The following is a 19,127-nucleotide window of genomic DNA, read 5'->3' on the forward strand; positions in this document are numbered from 1 at the left end:
CTTAAAATGTTAACTCTGTTTCTCTCGTCACAAATGCTGCAGGACCTGCTTGAGCTTTTCCAGCATCTTCTGTTTTTGTTACAGAGAGGTCCCCTGCTGTCCCCTCTTCACTACTCAGACGAATGGCTAACTGGGTGAAAGTTATACATCAGGCTTCCCAAGCTCTGGGTTGTGATCCCCAGTAGGGTCGCGAGAGGACATTTTGGGGTTGCGAGCTCTGAGGAAGCAATGGCTGCCACAGAGCTTGGACTGAGTGCTAACAGCTGCAAGGCTCCTTTAAATCCTAGCAATTATTGGCCAATGGTGGATGTGATCTAACTTACCGATCTTTGAGACCTGATTCCTGCTCCGAAAAAGCTAGCTCTCTCCCCTGCCCCCACAGCTCTCCCTCCCCACTGTTACAGCTCCCCCCCCCAGCTCTCATAGCTCTCCCCCAGCCCTCCCTCCCCCAGTTCTCACAGCTCTAACCCCGCACCTAGCTCACGCTCTGTGGTCACAGCAACTTTCAAGCCTTAAAATGGGGTCAGAGTGGGGAAAAGGTTTCGGAAGCACTATGACGGTCAACGAATTCAACACAGACAAGTGTTTAAACCTGCATCTCCCTAGTCTGTTTGGTTTAGGCACTTACTCACTAAACTAGCTGAACCATTGCGGGAGTGCGACACTTTTAAAGAAAGGATATACTGTAAAGTTCGTGGAGCGGTTAATATCCGTCTTTTGTTCTTTTTATCTTTCATACATATTCCTGTCTCTACTACTTGGCGTAAAGCATTGCCTGGTTGGATAGCAATGTAGAAAATCAGGCAGGGCCGATTGCCCATAGTAGAGCCAGCCTGATTTAGCTTCTTTCATTTAAACTAATGGATGGAAAATCACTCTATTAGGAGGTGTGTCATTCCCACCATCTGTACTTCCTCTTGGCCCTTTGCCCAGTGATCTTTTATGCCTAAGCAGTAATAAAGGAAATCTACCCATTGTGAGCTCTGTGCCACTGATATATGATAATGTCTGCAGTGAGCGATTAATGATTGGTATGTCATCACTGCAGGTTGCATAAGCAAAAATTAGGCAGAATTATTAAGTGAATGTACATTATAATCTGACCATCTTCAGTGCTGGTAATGGTAAAAGAAAATTGAACTAATTTTGGGAAATTAAAGAGCATTTTGTTATATGTAGCATTTATATTAAACGCTGGAGGAAATTCTGTAGCTCCCAGATCCATTGCAGTGATTTTATTTACCAGTAAAATAAAAATGCTGCTGTCATATTGAGGTGTAGAAGTACGAACAGCAACAGTATAATCATCCTCATTGCCACTGCCAGCACCATCATTATCATCAACACCACTGTCATCAAAATCCAGCAATAAATATCTTCTTCATGTGTTCTGTTACGAGAGTGTTCTGAACTAGTAACACTGCCACTAATATCGCCATGTCACCCACTCCCAAAATTTTCATTCAGCAACTCAAAACAGCCACAAGTGAAATATGGCAACAGCAAAAAAATTAAAATTATTCCCTACACTTATTGTTTATCATTTATAATTTTGAGGTATTTGAGTAAATATCCCTTGTTTCATGTGTTGACAGCTGTGCCGAAGAATGACTTTAATCTGAGAAATTCATTCCTGGATTTGTCAACACTGAGTGATTTGATTCCATTAGAAGACAACACGCCAATTCTTACTCAGCACAAAATGGGCTATTGGTTATTGAGAATGTCTATTCAATATTCAGCATTATTCCGTAGCTAATTCTGCAACCCCACTGTCAAGATCCCACCATGGAGAATGCTGTTTTTGTTAATTAGAATGTGGACAGACTGCATCTGTCCAATCTGGAGGAAGACGGGACTGGTTGAGTGACTGGTGCCCTTGAGTATACTGTTTATACATAAAACAAGAATAGAATGAGTATAATAAAACATACTGTTTATTGTTACAATTATGAGGTTTATAAGATTATACTTTGGAACTGTAGCTTTACATTTAGGGTAAATAAAGGGAGTCATGTGACCTGTTCTGAAGTCTGCCTGACAGTAAGCCTGGTGGTTTGATTGTTAGAGATCAAAGGAAGGGCTAGATTGGTTTACTGAGAAGGTGCAAGGTATTTCCACTTGGAGACAATGGCAGCAGTCTCTGTGTTTGCAATGAGTAGACTTTGAGTCTCCCAAAGTTCCAAAAAGGTGTTGTAGGTATTAGATTATAAGCAGTTACACTGTAAACTGTCCATTTACTTTGAATATGAAAAGGAATTGAGGTCAAGAATAGATCATTAGCATTTCTACCTAGATACAAGGCTAATATATTTCACGTTGCCATGGGTAAGAGGGCAGAGAAAGCCATTATTGAGATCAGGTTACAGGCTTCCTTACAAATCAATTAATATTACAGACAGACAGCATTTCTATGTGGTCAGCAGAGAGAAGAGGCTGCTGGGATTTGCAAGCTACTACAACCAGATGCAGGAGGGACATGATCTCTAGTCCAGGACAAGAAACCTGCAGACTACGGATTCTGGAAATTTGTTTTGGTGTGGCAAGGGGGAAGAAGAATCATCAGAACAGGCTTTACTGCTGGTGGTGGATTTAAGAGATTCTCCGATAACTGAGGAAAGCACCTGAAAAAGGTCACTCAAAGTTACTACTCGAAGTAGCGGGATACAGGAATTCATTGGAAGTTGGAGAAAACTGTAGACTGTTTGCTATAAGATTTTGAGCAGAATTCTACATTTTTGGAACTAAGGTGGGTTTTGGTGGGCGGGTTTCGTGGCGTGTAGCCCGCTACTCAAAATGGCGGGAAATCGCACCCGATTCTGCGTTTGGAAGCACATTACTTATGCAAAGCGAGTATCTCTCCGAATGGCTGATTGGGAGCTGATTCATCTGCCCTGCTGTTACCTGGCGGGGTTAAAGGTCCAGGCGCCATATTTAAATGGCACCTAAGCACACATATCTCACTCTCTCCAGCCCACCTGTCTCCATGAGACAGTTAGAGATGTGTGCGACTGAAAAGAAGGAGGCTGCACCCCACTTCACCCACCAGGCCCTTGCGGCCTCGATCAGCGGTGTGCTGGTGCACAAGAATGTCCTGCATCCCAGGGACGGCTTCAGGAAGCATATCAGCCTCGCCTCTCCGGCCTGGAAGTCCATCGCAAAGGAAGTCAGTGTGGCTGGCAACCACGCCCAGAACGAAATGCAGAGCAGGCATTGCCCTGCTGACTGAAGACTGCACTGTCTCCCTTCCTGAACCACTCCCTCCTTATGAGTCTGCATACGATCCATCCCTCTTGTGGCACACTAACAATCCCCCACCCCTTTCCTATACGAGTGTCTGTGTGCATCCCCTCCGATGCAGACACGTGGTATCCCTTTCACCTCCTTGTTTATTAGTGGTTCAGTTACCCTTGTCAGGCTCCAGCTTCCCACCCCTCAGCCTACCCTCTGCCTCCCGTTGTTGCCCCCCTAGCCCCTTGCAAAACCTTCCTTCCCCATTACCCTCCACGTGTTCACCCTTCCCCACCAACGCTTTTAACCCCTTCCCCCGTCAAAATGCCGGTTTCTGAATGCTGAGCCCTGCCTGCAGTCCACCCCCACCTCCTGGACGTAATGCTGGTCAGTGTCTGAAAGATGAGCCCTGCCTGAGTACCGTTGCACAGTGGTGTCCTTGTGACTATGGAGGCAAGGACTGGGAGCAGCCCAACTCTACAGCCCCAGCAATGTAGAGTTCCACTGGCATCGCGTCGGGACCCAGTGCAGCACTATGGACTCACTTCGAAGTTGCGAGCAAAGTGGGGTCCAACATGTGCACACCACCCTTTTCCACATTAAATTCAGACTGACATGATTTCCCGATGGTGTGACGCAAGATCGAAAGGTGGCACCTGATTCCAGCGAGAAGCTAAATTTAATGTGCGTTCGTAAGATGGTAATGAATGCAAATGATGTTCACACCATTACTTAATGGGATACCTGACCTGCCATTGGGAGAAACGCAAACCCTTTTTGCACCGGTGGGTTTCCGAGTTTTAGCCTCCTGCTAAATTCTCTGCTGCTGCCGGCTATCAAACCGCCACAGCCGGAATGGGCAGATTTCGCCCGATAATTCCGTGGAGAGCGTGATAAGTGTAAAAGGGGAATGTTCCTCTCTTTGGTTTAAAGTATATGTTGTCTACAAGGAAGAACGTAGTGTTTAGTTAATAGTCCTTTTAGTCATTTGTTACAGTAAAAGCTTTAAAATGTGAAATCTCAAATCATCATTCAGCTATTAACTGGAAGTTTGGATTTCTTTTTTAACGTTATTAGTCTCATTGGAGACCTAACAAAATCTAATTCATCACCAAATTAGATTTTTGCTTTGAGCCCATGCCCACACATATTGACTTAAGACGGCCCAAACGCTTTAAAAATCAGATGCTTACAGCCATCGGAATAATTACATTTTCATCCCATTACTGTCTGGGCTGTGTTAGAGCTCAGACAGAGCCCAGGGTTGAAGTTACAGCATCTCAAATCAAAGTGCCACTCATTTTCCATTGCTCCCATTGCTCATTCCTTCAGTTAAAAAAAAACACAACTTTTTAAAAATGCCATCATCCTCTTTATCCAGCATATATCTACCAAGATAACTCAGGTAACAAAACTAATTGACAGTTTGTTTTGTTGCTGCTACAATGCCAAATCCTCTAGAACCAGATCTAAATCACTAAATCAAGCTTTGCACCATAAACCGCTGGCTGGTTGCAGGGCAAATTAGTTACAGATGAAGCACCTCATTGCAAACTCTGTTGCCATAAATCACCACTTACAACACACTGTTTTCCTGACCCCAAGTAGTTTGGCACCAAAAAGAGAACGTTCACTGACAGTGACTCAGCCTGTGTGTACACTGCTTCACTCCTAACCTCACTAGGAACGAATCTTTCATTTTCCAGAATCACATTAATACTTCAGTGAGTTGCGCTTCCCATCATAAAGCATTACGAGGAGCGCTACATTATGTGTGAAGCGTGCGGATGCTTCAGTGGTTAGAAGCACATAATGGTCAATCCTGTGCAGCTCCCGTTTTGTTACCTGAGAAACTAATACAGTCCCTTAACTATCTGCAGTGACGCTAATGGATGTTCTCCATTGCCTGTGATTTACATTGAAAAATGTTTTAAATGGCTGTGCTTTAGGTTGTAGTATTTGAAATGCTAAATACAGGGACAGCTTGAAGCTTGATCACTCTGTGCTCCATTAAACTCTAGGTTTGTAGTCACTATTTCAATTCCAGGTCTTTCTGTAAATCCTCTCCTTGCTCCCTCTGGTGATGATTGATTTGGTCTGATAGACCCTTGAACCAGTGGAATGTCTCTCAGATTGTTCTAGGCTGTGCTTCGACATGGATTCTCATTTACTTCAGGGCTGGACAGCGGCACAATGCCATTTATAATAATATTTGCAAAATCCAGGGATAAGGACCGTCTTCACTGCAGTGCACTCTCTGTTCCCAGAGGCTTTGGTCAGTCACACATCTTCCTGGTTTTCAGTATCCACAAGAGCCTCAAACAGCAGCTCTCTAAACTCTGCAACATTTTAACTAGACGAATACATCTACAGTCTGTATTTTGTTTTAACAGATGTATTGTAACTACAAGAAAAGCATATTCTCAATTATTAGTGTAATTGTGGTTTTAAGGATGCTCCCAAGTGAACCCCAAGCTCTCCAAATACTCAGTGGATGAATAAACCCTGTTTTAACCCTGTGGAAACCTGCTGGGTGAAGAGTTAAAACCAAGCAGGTCACTTCCCCAAATTCACCATATTTCAAAAATGATTCCATCGGCTGTAAAACACTTTGGAATGCCCTGAGTTTATGAATAGCAATATATAAATGCACGTTCTTGCTTTCAGATTTTGACCTTATCCAATACTAACCTGTAGGACTTTGCGGGGGATGAGGTGTTTGTCTAAAGCAGGCGAAAATCTCATAAATTGATCAATAGGGAATCTGGTCCAGTGGCTTGAATGTTAACCAGGGCTTGAGTGTCAGATGTGACTCAGGGTAACACTCTCACCTCTGTGTCAGAAGGTTATGTGTCCAAGTCCCACTCTAGGGCTTGAGCACAAAAATCAAGGCTAACACTCCAGTGCAGTACTGAGGGAGTGCTGCACTGTTGGAGGTGCCGTCTTTCGGATGAGATGCTAAATTGAGGCCCTGTTTGCCCTCTCAGGTGGGATATGAAGGATCCCATGTCACAATCTTGAAGAAGATTAGGGAGTTACCCCCTGTGTTCTGGGGGATGTTTATCCCCCAACCAACATCACAGATTATCTGGTCATTATTACATTGCTTTTTGTGGGAACTTGCTGCGCACAAATTGGCTGCCCCATTTCCTACATTATAACAGAGATCACACTTCAAAAGCATTTAATTTACTGTAAAGCACCTTGAGACGTCCTGTGGTCATGAAAGATGCTATGAAAATGCAAGTCCTTTTTTTTGTCGTGGATTCTGTTTATATATGAATAATGTGCTGGGCAGGTTGAATTTTTTCAGTTCATTGCCCGTTCAGAATCTATTACATTAGGAGTGCTTCAATCGACATGGTTCGTGGTCTTCTCAAGAGAAAGGAAATTTGCCTCACATGGAGCAAATTTCTGTGTAGATTAAGTAGAGCAGAATTTTTTTTTCCTGGTTGTTTGCACTAACATGGGACTGGGGCGTCTGCTAGGATGTAGGAAATGGTCACACAGAGACAGACTGTCCTGATGTGGCAGAAGCTGACAAACTGGGATCTCCCAGCGAGCAGCACCCTCTCTGTGAGCAGCACCCTCCCAGCGAGCAGCACCCTCCCTGTGAGCAGCACCCTCAGTCATCACAGTGCATTCCACTCCCTTTACCAGCCAAAGGCCACCCCCACCGCTCCCCATTTATAACTAGACTGATACCTTCTGCCACATGCAGAAAACTTGTGGGTATCGATGAAAATTAACTCCCACGGACAATTTTGCTGGGAATTTCGTCAAGGCTGCTCCCGTTCTGCCAATGTAACTTTGATGGAGGATTAAAGGAAGACCCATTTACTCACAAAGGAAGAGTGGGAAAGCAGGAGAAGCCCCAAGGAAGTCCACCCCCTTTATTTTTTGTATTGAATCAGCATGGGCAAGTGTGAGCCCAGTGCTGTATGGGGAGGGGGAGTGCTGCATTGTCAGAGCTGCCATATTTCAGGTGAGACATTAAACTGAAACCCCGAATGTTCTGTCAGGTGGATGAACACGATCCTATGGGACTAATTTGAAGAATAGCAGTGAACTTAACCCCTGATGTCCTGGGCAATACTCATCCCTCAGCCAAGACAAGTAAGAATAGATTAGCTGGTCATTTATCTTATTATATCCTCCCTCCATTTTCCTGAGGGTGGGGAAGGAAGCAGGCCGAGGAAAGTCACTGTGGTCCCACGGAAAGGCAGATTCCAGGGACTTTTCTGATTTTGAGCGGGGTGGGGCAGGCTTTAGTCTGTCTGGTGTCAGAACAGCTGCACGGAGACACGGACCATTTCATATTTTTAAAATGTTGGTCAAAATGGTTTTTAAAGCTTAGAAGTCTTACCTCTTTGTAAAGCTCCGTTACAGGTCAGGGGAGGAGCCAGAGAGAACTTTGCCACTTCAGGGTGTTGTCACCCGCTTGGCATCGTGGGCATCGGAGCAGTGGGCATTGCTGTTCGGACGCCACCTGAGCACCAGGAAGGACACAGCTGGAAATGGTGTGATGTACTCTCAGAAATCGAGGCGACTGAAGATGTGGAGCGGCAGCTGGCACAGGAAGGGCAGAGTGCCAGGCATCAGGAGGCCAAGAGAGGGACAAGGGCCACGAAGGCAAAGGCGTCATCATCCTGAGCACACGATCCGTGGGCGGAGGCAAACAGGCTTGTGAAAGCCAGTGGTGAAGGAGACTGCGACTCTCTGGGCAGTTGTGTTCTCATCAGCTGCCGACCCCTGTGGCACCTCACAGGCAGCCGCATACTAGTGCGTCACCCAGGTGACAGAGGCCCTCTTTACCGAAACAGGATCACAGCTGATGGGGCATCACGGACTGAGAGGACAGTGGGTCTGTTGCCTGGTACAACCAGCTGGTGCCCTGCAATATACTCGGGCATAGGGAGATGACGCTGAAGAGAGAGGCATCTCTGCTGCACGACAAGTGGCTTCCTCCTGGTCACCCTGCAGGAAGAGAACCCCACTCCTCTCCCTCTTGGGTGCCAAGCCTCTGGCTCCATCCCATATCGTTTCCCTGTGGTGCAGCGGCAGGGCCTGGCAAAAGCTCCTTCCTTTGGGACAAGCAGCAGCCTCGGTGATGGCTGCTGTGGGTGTCTGAAACCTGCCCCCCCAATTCCTGGTCAACAGACTCACCTCTATGTCAATAAGGGCCCAACCCCGAGAAACTCTGAAGCTCAGTTTCTCACTGAGGGGTTTCTGACGGTAAAGCAGACCCAGGTCCTGTTTCCGATCTCCCAGAGGGAAGTCCAGCTACAGCTCAGTCAGGGCTGGTGAAAGTGAAGTCTCCCTCTACCTGCCAACTCTGCGATACAGCCCCGGAAGACCCCAGGCTAGATCGCGGTGAGGTTAGCTGCCCTCAGCTGGGCAGTGGCAGGGAAAAGGGGGTTTGAGCAGAGTTAAAAGCAAAATACTGCGGATGCTGGAAATCTGAAACAAAAACAGAAAATGCTGGAAAAAAACTCAGCAGGTCTGACAGCATCTGTGGAGAGAGAGAGAGAAACAAAGTTAACGTTTCGAGTCTGTATGACCCTTCTTCAAAGCTGAAGAGAAGTGGAAATGTGATGAAACTGATACTGTTTAAGGTGGGTGGGGCAGGTGGAGTTGGATAGAAGGCCAGCGATAAGGTGGGGGCAAAGGAGGGATAACAGAAGTTCCTCATTCTGGCAGCTAAATTGCACCCTCTGTTGGAAATAGATCATCAATACCAGGCGAGAGCATGAGTGGCTGGGATATGGGTCCTCCACGCCAGGAATATTGGTACTGTTCCCTCATGAAGAACGGGTACTTGAGCAAAGCACTAGAGGCTGCTTGTACACCAGTGAGAGGGTCAACATCTTCTGGAGGAGTGGAAAGGGAGAAAATCGGAGAGAGGTTTGAAAAACAAACCATGTAGCTGATATTTTTGAGATTAACATCACAGACTGTGATTGGAGCATATTTTCCCATCATTTTAGTCGGCTGTGAAGGCTGTAGTCAGCTGTTTGCTCCATTTTTCAACTCTACTCACAGTCACCGCTTTCTTTTTATTTCAACCTGTGCCTTCTGGTTATTGAACACAAGAAGGCTGTCCACTCTCGTTAGCCAGTGAAAAATACCACACGTAGAATTGAAATAACAGGAATGGGAGCGATTCAACTAGTTTAAGAGGAAATAGCAAGCCAGCTATTCATGGTTTTTTAAAAATTCATTTTACTAAGCCAAATGTAGGAGGGAATAATTCGAAGTCTTTCAATATATAAATAGGGAAAGAATTAGTACAATGTGTATGTGTTTTTAGATTACGGTTTGTTAAGTCATACGGTATTGTGGTACCTGTAAAACCTGCTGAAAAAAGCTGTTAATGTTATACTGTAGCCTTACTGGCCTATTGATTCCAGGCCACAGTCTCAAACAAGGTGTTGCTTGAAGCCATTCCCAAGGACCAAAGAGTGATGTTCCCATAAGTCTGGGGCTGTCTTTCCCCACACGTCAAGCCCCTGTTCCCAACTCTGTTGCTGCAGTTCAATGTTAGCTGAAGCAAGGCTAGACTGTCATCCACAGGCAGGGACTGGAGTTCAGTGGGTCCCTAATTCTGTTTAATAATTCTGAGCTAATAGGATCTTTTCAATGAGAGGATTCTGCCTCCACATTAGCAACAGTTGATCTTTTTCCCTGAAAGTCAAAAAGGGAGCAGAACTGATTTGGACTCAGCCCACTGTCTCCCAGCAGGCCAAGCTGGAATTAGAACCCTAAAAGAGACAGGGAGCAGCCGCTCTGCCAAAGGGTACAGGTGGCAAAGGGAGTGTATCGCTTCTATATTCTGAAATCTTTGAAAGTGCTGTCCAATTTAATCTCGCATCCCAGGTTTTTTTTCACCATAATCCTGCAAATTAATCCTCTCCAAGCACATTTTCAATTGTCTTTCTGCCATTCTCTCGAGTAGTAAATTCCAGATCATAACGAATTCTCGCCTGTCTCGTTCTTTCGCTGATTATTTTAAATCTAAAATTTCTGGCTACCAACCCAATTGCCAGAGGAAATAGTTCCGACTTTCCCTATCAAAATAGTTCCGACTTGTCCTATCAAAACCCCTCAGTAATTTTGAATATCTCTATTAGGTCTCTACTTAAACTTCTCTGCTGGGGGGGAGAACAATCCCATTCTTTCCAATCTCTCCACATAACTGAATCCCCTCACTCCTGGTATCATTCTGGTAAACTTCCTCTGTACCATCTCTAAGTGTGGTGCCCAGCGATGTACACAATACACCAAGAGAGGCCAAACCTTCGATTTGCAAAGATGTACCATGTCTTTATATCTTTGTGTTCCATTTACAAAGCCAAGTATGCCCTATGTTCTTAACTGCCCTGTCACCTTGCACTGCCACCTTCAAAGATTTGTGAATATGCAGCTCACGTCCTTCTGTCCTTGCACCCCCTTTCAGGATAGTATCATTTAGAATATTCTGTCTCTCCATGTTGTTCCTGCTGAAGTGCATCACTTCACATTTTATCTGAATAGAATTGCATCTGCCTTGTGTCTTGCTCATTCCCCTAGTCTGTATATGTCCTCCTGAAGACTACAACCATCCTTATTACTATGTTGCTAGGTTTTATATAACAGTCAAGCTTCAAAATTGTACTCCCTAGACCCACTTTCAGGTTATCTATATATACAATACCAAGAAAAACAATGGTCCCGATACCTGATATCCACTTTTACATTTACAACCCCACTGTTTTATTCAGAATACCACTGAATAAAACTAAATACCATTCTGAATAAAACAGTGGTATTGTAAATGTAACAGTGGTATTCTACAATAAACTGAATTTGACTACAATATTCTGAATACTGTTGCTACATTCTGAATACTACTGTTATATTCTGAATAACACTGGTATATTTTAAATGTCATTCTTATACTCTGAATAACACTGCTCCATTCCAAATTCAGAATGCAGCTGCAATATTTGGAATACCGCTGTCATTTTCTGAATTCCAAGGCTACATGGTCAAGCTAGAGTTCAAGTCACATGACATCATATCATGTCACCCATGTTCATTTGTGATTGGGACTCTTCGTTTCCTTCTGAAAATGTTAGAAGCTTTTATTAAAGATGTTATGGCTGGACACTTAGGAAAATTCAAGGCAATCAGGAAGAGTCAACATGGTTTTATGAAAGTGAAATCATGTTTGGTCAATTTATTGGAGTTCTTTGAAGGTAACATGTGCTGTGGGTAAAGGGGAACTGGTGGATGTACTGTACTTAGATTTTCAGAAGGCATTTGATAATGTGCCACATCAAAGGTATTGCAGAAAATAAAAGCTCATGTTATAGGAGGTAACATAATGGCATGGGTAGAAGATTGGCTAGTCAACAGGAAACAGAGAGTAGGCATAAATGGGTCTTTTTCTGGTTGACAGGATGTAATGATTGGTGTGCCACAGGGATCAGTGCTGGGGCCTCAACATTTTACAATTTCTATATATGACTTGGATGAAGGGACCGAACGAATGTTTGCTAAATTTGCTGCTGACACAAAGATAGGTAGGAAAGTAAGTTGTGAAGAGGACATAAGGAGGTTGGGGGGGGGTGGGGGGGGTGGAACATAGCTAGGTAAGTGAGTGGGCAAAGACCTAGCAAATGAAGTATAATGTGGGCAAATATGAAATTGTCCATTTTGGCAGGGAGAATAAAAAAGAAGCATATTCTCTAATTGATGAGAGATTGCAGAGCTCTGAGATTCAGAGGGATCTGGGTGTCCTAGTGCATGAATCACAAAAGACCAGTATGCAGGTACAGCAAGTAATTGGGGAAGCTAATAGAATGTTATCATTTATTGTGAGGGGAATTGATTACAAAAGTAGGGAGGTTATGCTTCAGTTACACAGGGTATTGGTGAGACCACATCTGGAGTATGGTGTGCAGTATTGGTCTCCTTATTTAAGGAAAGATGTAACTGCATTAGAAACAGTTCAGAGAAGGTTTATTAGACTAATACCAGGAATGGACAGGTTGTCTTATGAGGAGAGGTTGGACAGGTTAGGTTTGTATCCACTGGAGTTTAGAAGAGTTAGAGGTGACTTGATTGAAACGTATAAGATCCTGAGGGTTCTTGACAGGGTGGATGTGGAGAGAATGTTTCCTCTTGTGAGAGAATCTAGGACTGGGGGTCACTGTTTAAAAATAAGGGGTCGGCATTTAAGACAGAGATGAAGAGAAATTTTTCTCTTAGAGGACTGTGAGTCTTTGGAATACTCTTCCTCAAAAGGTGGTAAAAGCAGAGCCTTTGAATATTTTTAAGGCAGAGGTAGATAGATCCCTGATAAACAAGGTAGCGAAAGGTTATCAGGGGTAGGCAGGAGGTTAGAATCAGATCAGCCATGATCTTATTGAATGGCGGAGCAAGCTCGAGGGATTGAGTGGCCTACTCCTGCTCCTAATACATATGTATGTATATTTGCATGCTCCCCTGTCAGTCTGTTCCAGCAGTTCTTCACTTGACCTTCCCTGACATGAAAAAACAAATGTCAAAGAATAAAATTATGGGGAAGAGTTTCCACTTTGGATGTAATCAATGCTCCAGGTACAAATTGCGTCCAAAATTGTGCTAGTTTTTTTGAGAAGTGTTTTTTCTTAACTTACCGCTGAAACTCATTTGCATAGTCACAGAAACACAGAATATTTACAGCATAGGAGGCCATTCAGCCCATTATGTCTGCAATTCCCTTAGTGCCATTCTCCCCCTTCTCCCTGTAGACCTGAACATACTTCTTTTTCAAATAACAGTCTAACTCCCTTTTGGATGCCTCGATTGAATCTGCCTCCACCATACTCTCAGGCAGTAGATTCCAAACCTTAAGCACTCATTGCGATGAAAATGTTTTTGTTCATATCACTTTTGTTTCTTTTTACCAGTCTGTGTCCTCTCATTCTTGATCCTTTCTTGAGTGGGAACAGTTTCTCCCTATCTACTGTGTCCAGAACCCTCATGATTTTGAATATCTCTATCAAGTCTTCTCTCAGCCTTCTTTTCTCCAAGGAAAACAGTTCTAACTTCTCACTTTAACTTCATAACTGAAGTTCCTTATCCCTGGATCCATTCTCGTGAATCTTTTCTGCACTCTTTCCAATGCCTTCGCATCCTTCCTAAAGTATGGTGCCCACAACTGGATGCAATACTCCAGCTGAGGTCAAACTAGTGTCTTATACAAGTTCAACATAACCTCCTTGCACTTGGACTCTATGTCCCATTAATAAAGCCCAGGATGCTGTATGCTTTATTAACCTCTCACTCAACCTGTCCACACTGGCTGCCACCCTTTTACTATTTATACGCCTATAGAAGACTTTGGGATTCCCGTTTGTGTTAGCTGCCAGTCTCTTCTCATACCCTCCTTTTGCTTCTCATTTCTTTTGACACTTCCCCTCTGAATTTTTTATATTCAGTCTGGTTCTCAATTAAATTATGCACCTGATATCTGTCATAAGCACACTTTTTCGGCTTTATCTTACTCTCTGTTACTGTTGTCATCCAGGGAGCTCTGGATTTTTGCCCTACCTATCCCCCTGGGAATGTAACTTGACCAAACTATCTCCTCTTTAAAGGCAGTCCATTGTTCCAGCACAATTTTGCCGGCAAATGTTTGATTCAAATTTTCCAGAGCCAGATCTTGTCTCAGTCACCCCCGGCCCCCCCACTGAAGTTGACCCTCCCTCAATTAATTAATTTTACTCTGGATTGCTCCTTATTCTTTTCAATAGCTAACCTAAACCTTATGATATAATGATCGCTGTCTCCTAAATGTTCCCTTATTGACACTGGATCCACTTGACCCACCTCATTCGCCAGGATAAGATCTAGTAATGCCTCCTTCCTCGTTAGGCCAGAAACATATTGATCTAGAAAATTCTCCTGAACACACTTCAGAAACTCTTGCCCCTCTCTGTCATTTACACAATTATTATCCCAGTCTATATGAAGATAATTAAAGTCCCCCATTCTAACTACACTATAGTTCTAGCACCAAAACATCCAGCAATCTAATGGAAACACCAAGCTGTTTTCTTTCTTAAATGATTGCCAGAACAATGAAGAGAAATAAAAAATATATTAATGAGTCCCAAATGGGACCAAACGGTATGGTTACAGAATAAATGACAGCACTTTTTCTAAAAAAAAGAGATCATTGATAACTAGCAGTGAGTTGGTTCAAGCTATGGTTCTGCCAAGTCAGAAATTGATTGGGTTTCACTTCTCAGGATAAGGGGTAGGCCATTTAGGACTAAGGTGAGGAGGAATTTCTTCACTCAGAGGGTGACGAATCTTTGGAACTCTGTACCCCAGGGGGCTGTGGAGGTTCAGTCATTGAGTATATTTGAGACAGAAATCACTAGATTTCTAGATATTAAAGATATCGAGAGATATGGGGATGGTGCAGGAAAATGGTGTTGAGGTAGGTGATCAGCCATGATCTAGTTGAATGGTGGAGCAGGCTTGAGGGGCCGAATGGCCTACTCCTGCTCCTATTTCCTATGTTTCTATGTTCACTTCGATGAATTAACAAAACCACGTGATTGAATTTAAAAGGAAGCTGTATTTGCTTTAAATTGAAGGTACAAGGTGTGCATCAGCGTCTGAAAGGAGTTATGTCAGCTTCATACTTCAGTTGGAGACTTGTTATCATAAGTGCCTGTCGGAATAGTTGAGGCCATTTGCCTGTCCCAGTTAAGAGTCCTCCTTTGTAACATTTACCTACTGTGTTTGTTTTGTCGTTGTACTGCCTGCATTTGGATTGGGCATGCTTGATTAAATAAGTGGGGTAAGTACTTGAAGACTCTGCTCCCAGCGTGGAGTTATACTGAAAGGGAGGACATGTGTGAAATCAAATGTGAAAGTTGGTGTGCAGTACTTACCAATTTTGAGTTGAATATGCCTCTATTTTGTGTGTTATGGTCCCAGCTGATGTTACCACTGGACAAGCCTGATCCCAGAGTGGAACCCAGCTGTATAGATCCTGGGCAGAAATTCCACACCCCCCCCCCTCCCCCCACCGTTGTTGGGGGGTGGGGGGGGGGGGGGGGGGGGGGTGGTTGGGAGGGGACGAGCGGGGGTGGGTGTGAACCCGATTGTCACCCCTGATCAAGGCCGCGCCGCCATTTTACATGGGTGGGCCGATTAAGGCCCGCCCAGCGTGACGTGCACCTGGAAGCACTGAGTGTTCCCTGTGCGGGCAGCAGGGGGATACCCTGAGTCGGGGCCTGCGCTGTTTCGCACACGCGCGTGAAAGAGCAGAAATCTCCCAAAGGCACTGAGCTGCCTCAGGGAGATTAAGTTCGGAATGAAAGTTTTTATTAAAGACAGAGGAAAATTATTTAGACACGTCCCCTCATGTGAGCTGGGACATGTTTATCAAATGTTTGAAATTTTTAAGTTTAATTAATAAACCCTTCATGAAACCTCATCCCGCCCGTGAATGAGGTCTCATGAAAAATGTGAAGGCCGCCTGGGCTCTTTGCCTGCCCCCCGCCAAGCTTAAGGTTGTATGGGCAGCATTCTTAACAACTCTAATTACTTCCTTCATGGCCTTAGTAGACCTTTGACAGTTTGGTGGGCTGTGCGCCTGCCGAACTGAAAATCTAAATGACGCGCGGTGACGTCGGGACACCCGCCCAACATCACCGCGCGTCATTTTCCACAACGGCACGCGGGCCCTGCCCCCACTCGCCAACCCGAAAACTCTTCCCCCTAACTTTTATTTGTTTGTTTAGATACATGGGGAGGGGCTACTGAACAGAGTCACCAGAGTCAGGTAATGAACTTTTAACAAAAGCATAAAACACTTATTAAACAGGAAAAGATGAACTACATTACACTACTCCTTCACCCACAACTATACCTTTACAGACATATACAGATTTGTAAGGATAACACAAGTTACAAAAGCTTTCTTATACTCTAATGTTCACAGTAAGTACAGTCCATATAAACCAATAGGCGACCTGTCATCAGGCAGCACACACTGAAACCAAATGACAGATGCCACCTCAACCAGATCTCTCATCAACTCCGTCTTTCACACGAGGGTTTCCAATCTCCACTTTCCGAGAACTCACCTTGGAATCTTCTCCCAAACTGACGCTTTTTCTCAGACGCCTTCCGCAAGGGTTCACCTCCAGGGTTTTGAACTCTCTTTCTGATGTTCCTCTCCCCTGGATCACCACATGTATTTAAGCTTTCTTCCACACACTCTCACCAACTCAGCTGTCAACAGTGCACCACTGCTTCACATGCCCATAGCAAAGAGTTACAGATCTTCAGTTGCCTCTTTGGATCTTCTGACCTCTTACAATCCTTTATATCGCTTTGACTATGCTTCGTGCAGTTTGGAGATTATAGCTTGAGGTTTGGAGCCTTTCTCTGCCCCTCACTCTTAACTTCATTTAACAGGACCTTTTCCAGGTTCCTGCCCTTCCTTTGACTAGAAGATCTGCTTGGGACTTTTTCCTGTTCCACTCCCCTGCATTCTTGGGGATTTAGCTTGGGACTGATTATCTCTCCCCTTTGCTCCAGTCTCTCCCTGGCAGCTACTTTCAGCCAGCTTTAGCTTGGGACTGACTACCTGCCTCTTCTAGGTTGCTTCAGCTTGGCAGCTGTCATCAAAACCAACTGAACTCAAACAGCTTCCAAATCAAACTGCTGTTTCCAGTTCCTTCTGTGTGTGTGTGTCTGTGGGAGGGACCTGCCTCTCTGGACCTCTGTTGCTAGGCAACAGCCCAGTTTTTCTACTCTTGTTAGTTTAACTTAGCTTCAACAGTTGTAAAACTCTCATTAGAAAGTGAAATTAAAACTCAGCTTGACCTTTTCTTAACACACAGATACAGAAATACAAATCAAACTTAAAAATTAAAGCTAAAACTCATTTTTTAACACCCACAAGTACCAGTATAACTTGCTTGAACGATCTCTATTTTCTAACAATTGGGAGTGAAGCTGTGGAAAATTTGCAACAATGTCTTGGAACTTAAGACCACCGATGTATTGTTTTACATATATCTTTTCAGATTTCTTCATTTACAGCTATTTTTGTTCATGTGCCTTCCTGCAGTTTTTCACAGTTCTCTAACATTCTTGTGCTGGCATTAATATCAGTTTTATGGTGACATTCTCCAGTGTTTTAATTGTGATAATCTTCCACTTTCTCAGTGAAGTGGTGTTTAGTTCCTCATAATGGGACCAGTCCCTGTTCCGCACTGTGCTTGTTATGTCCTTGTAGCGATTGATGATGATTGATGTGCAGCAAATCAAATCCATCGGGGGTGGGGAAGCTTCATATGATGCACTTTTTGCGGATGGCTGAAGAGATGTGAAGTGGTTATCAAATGTGGTTGTGAGTTGTTGTTTTCAGTGTTGGCACCAGTTGCAGTAGCCATGGTGGTGCACATTGGCTCCACAGCCAATGTCGCCATTTTCCTCTGTCATTGGCTAACATCTCCCAGGTGCAAGAAGTGATGTTTAGGGCCCTGATGTCACACTTGCAAGTATCCTTGAAGCAGAGCTTTAGGCATCCTATTGGTCTACTGGCTCCAGTTGCCTCGCCATACAGAGCGTCCTCAGGGATGCTGCCCTCTTCCATCCTGAGAAGGTGCCTGAGTCGGCGAGGCAGCCTCTGCTTGATGAGTGCCAACACGGCTGGGAGCTTTGCCACTGAGAGGGCTGCCCACATTTGTGATTTTGCCCTTCCATGAGATGTCCAGAATGTGCCGCAAACAGTGAGGATGAACGTTGTTGAGCTTCTTTCCTTTGATGCTGTAAGTCAGCCATGCTTCACAGCCATATAACAAGGCACTGACAGCACAGGCCCCATAAACCAGCATCTTGACCCTAAGAGTCAGTTTGATGTTATTCCATGGACGTTTCATGAGTCGGCTAAAGGTGGTGGCTGCTTTTCCTAAGCGTGTATCGATTTCTGCATCGAGAGAGATTGTCTGTTACTGTGGACCTGAGGTAGAGGATTTGCTAATCACTTCCAGCGGAGATAGTATTTAGTGTGATGAAGGGCACACCCTTCCCCAGGTGTGACACCCTGTCCCATAACCATGCTTTTCTTGAGGCTTATAGCCGGGGAGAAAAAGTTACAGGCATGGGAGAGACAATCCACGTGCCTTTGTAGCTGAGTTTCTGTGTGAATGATTAGCGTGGCACCATCAGAATGCAGGGGTTCCCTGACCCCGACGTGCAGTATTTTTGTCCTTGCTTTCAGTCTGGGCAGATTGTCGAGCTTGCTGTCTGATCTAGTATGCAGATAAATTCCTTCCATATCTGCAGGAAGTCTAAGGGAGCATGGAGAAGGAGATACCTAACAAAGTGGGGGATCGGGCGCAGCCTGTTTCACTCCTTTCTTCACTCTGAAGTGACCAGCAGTGGTGCTGGCAAACTGTACACTACAGTGCACGTTGCCGTGAAAGGAGCAGATGAGACTGAGGAACTCTGGTGGCCAATTTTCCCCAAAACCTTTTCTGGTGTCTGTGGAGCGGGAAAACAGAGTTAAGGGGGGGATTTTACATTCCCCAGCCAGTGTATTTGCAGGTGGGGTGAGGGAGGGGGGGTTGGAGTATGCCAAATAAGATGGGTGGCTGGCCCACTGACTGCCCACCCACCTGTCCCCCATAATAGGATAAGGCGCCAGGCAGCCCGCCTGCCTTTAGACCTATTGAGGCCCTTGACTGACCAATTAATGGCCAGTTAAGGGCCTAATTCGATTTCTGCTGCAACAATATGTGCGGCTGGGGAAGGTGGAATGAAAGCGGTCAGCCCGCTACTTGCGCAACTCAGGCTAAAAGGTGGGAAAGAAAGTTGAGGGGTGGGGGGTACCTCCT

At 44.7% G+C, this 19,127-nt stretch overlaps 1 protein-coding gene across 3 annotated transcripts in view; it reads left to right on the forward strand.

Annotated features, from left to right (window-relative positions):
• nhsa (Nance-Horan syndrome a (congenital cataracts and dental anomalies)) overlaps positions 1-19,127 on the forward strand; it is a 467,161-nt gene that overhangs the window by 345,473 nt on the left and 102,561 nt on the right. The gene's annotated exons all lie outside the window — the stretch shown is intronic.

Source organism: Cetorhinus maximus, chromosome 16, assembly GCF_964194155.1.
Source record: "Cetorhinus maximus chromosome 16, sCetMax3.hap1.1, whole genome shotgun sequence".
Classification (NCBI taxonomy): domain Eukaryota; kingdom Metazoa; phylum Chordata; class Chondrichthyes; order Lamniformes; family Cetorhinidae; genus Cetorhinus; species Cetorhinus maximus.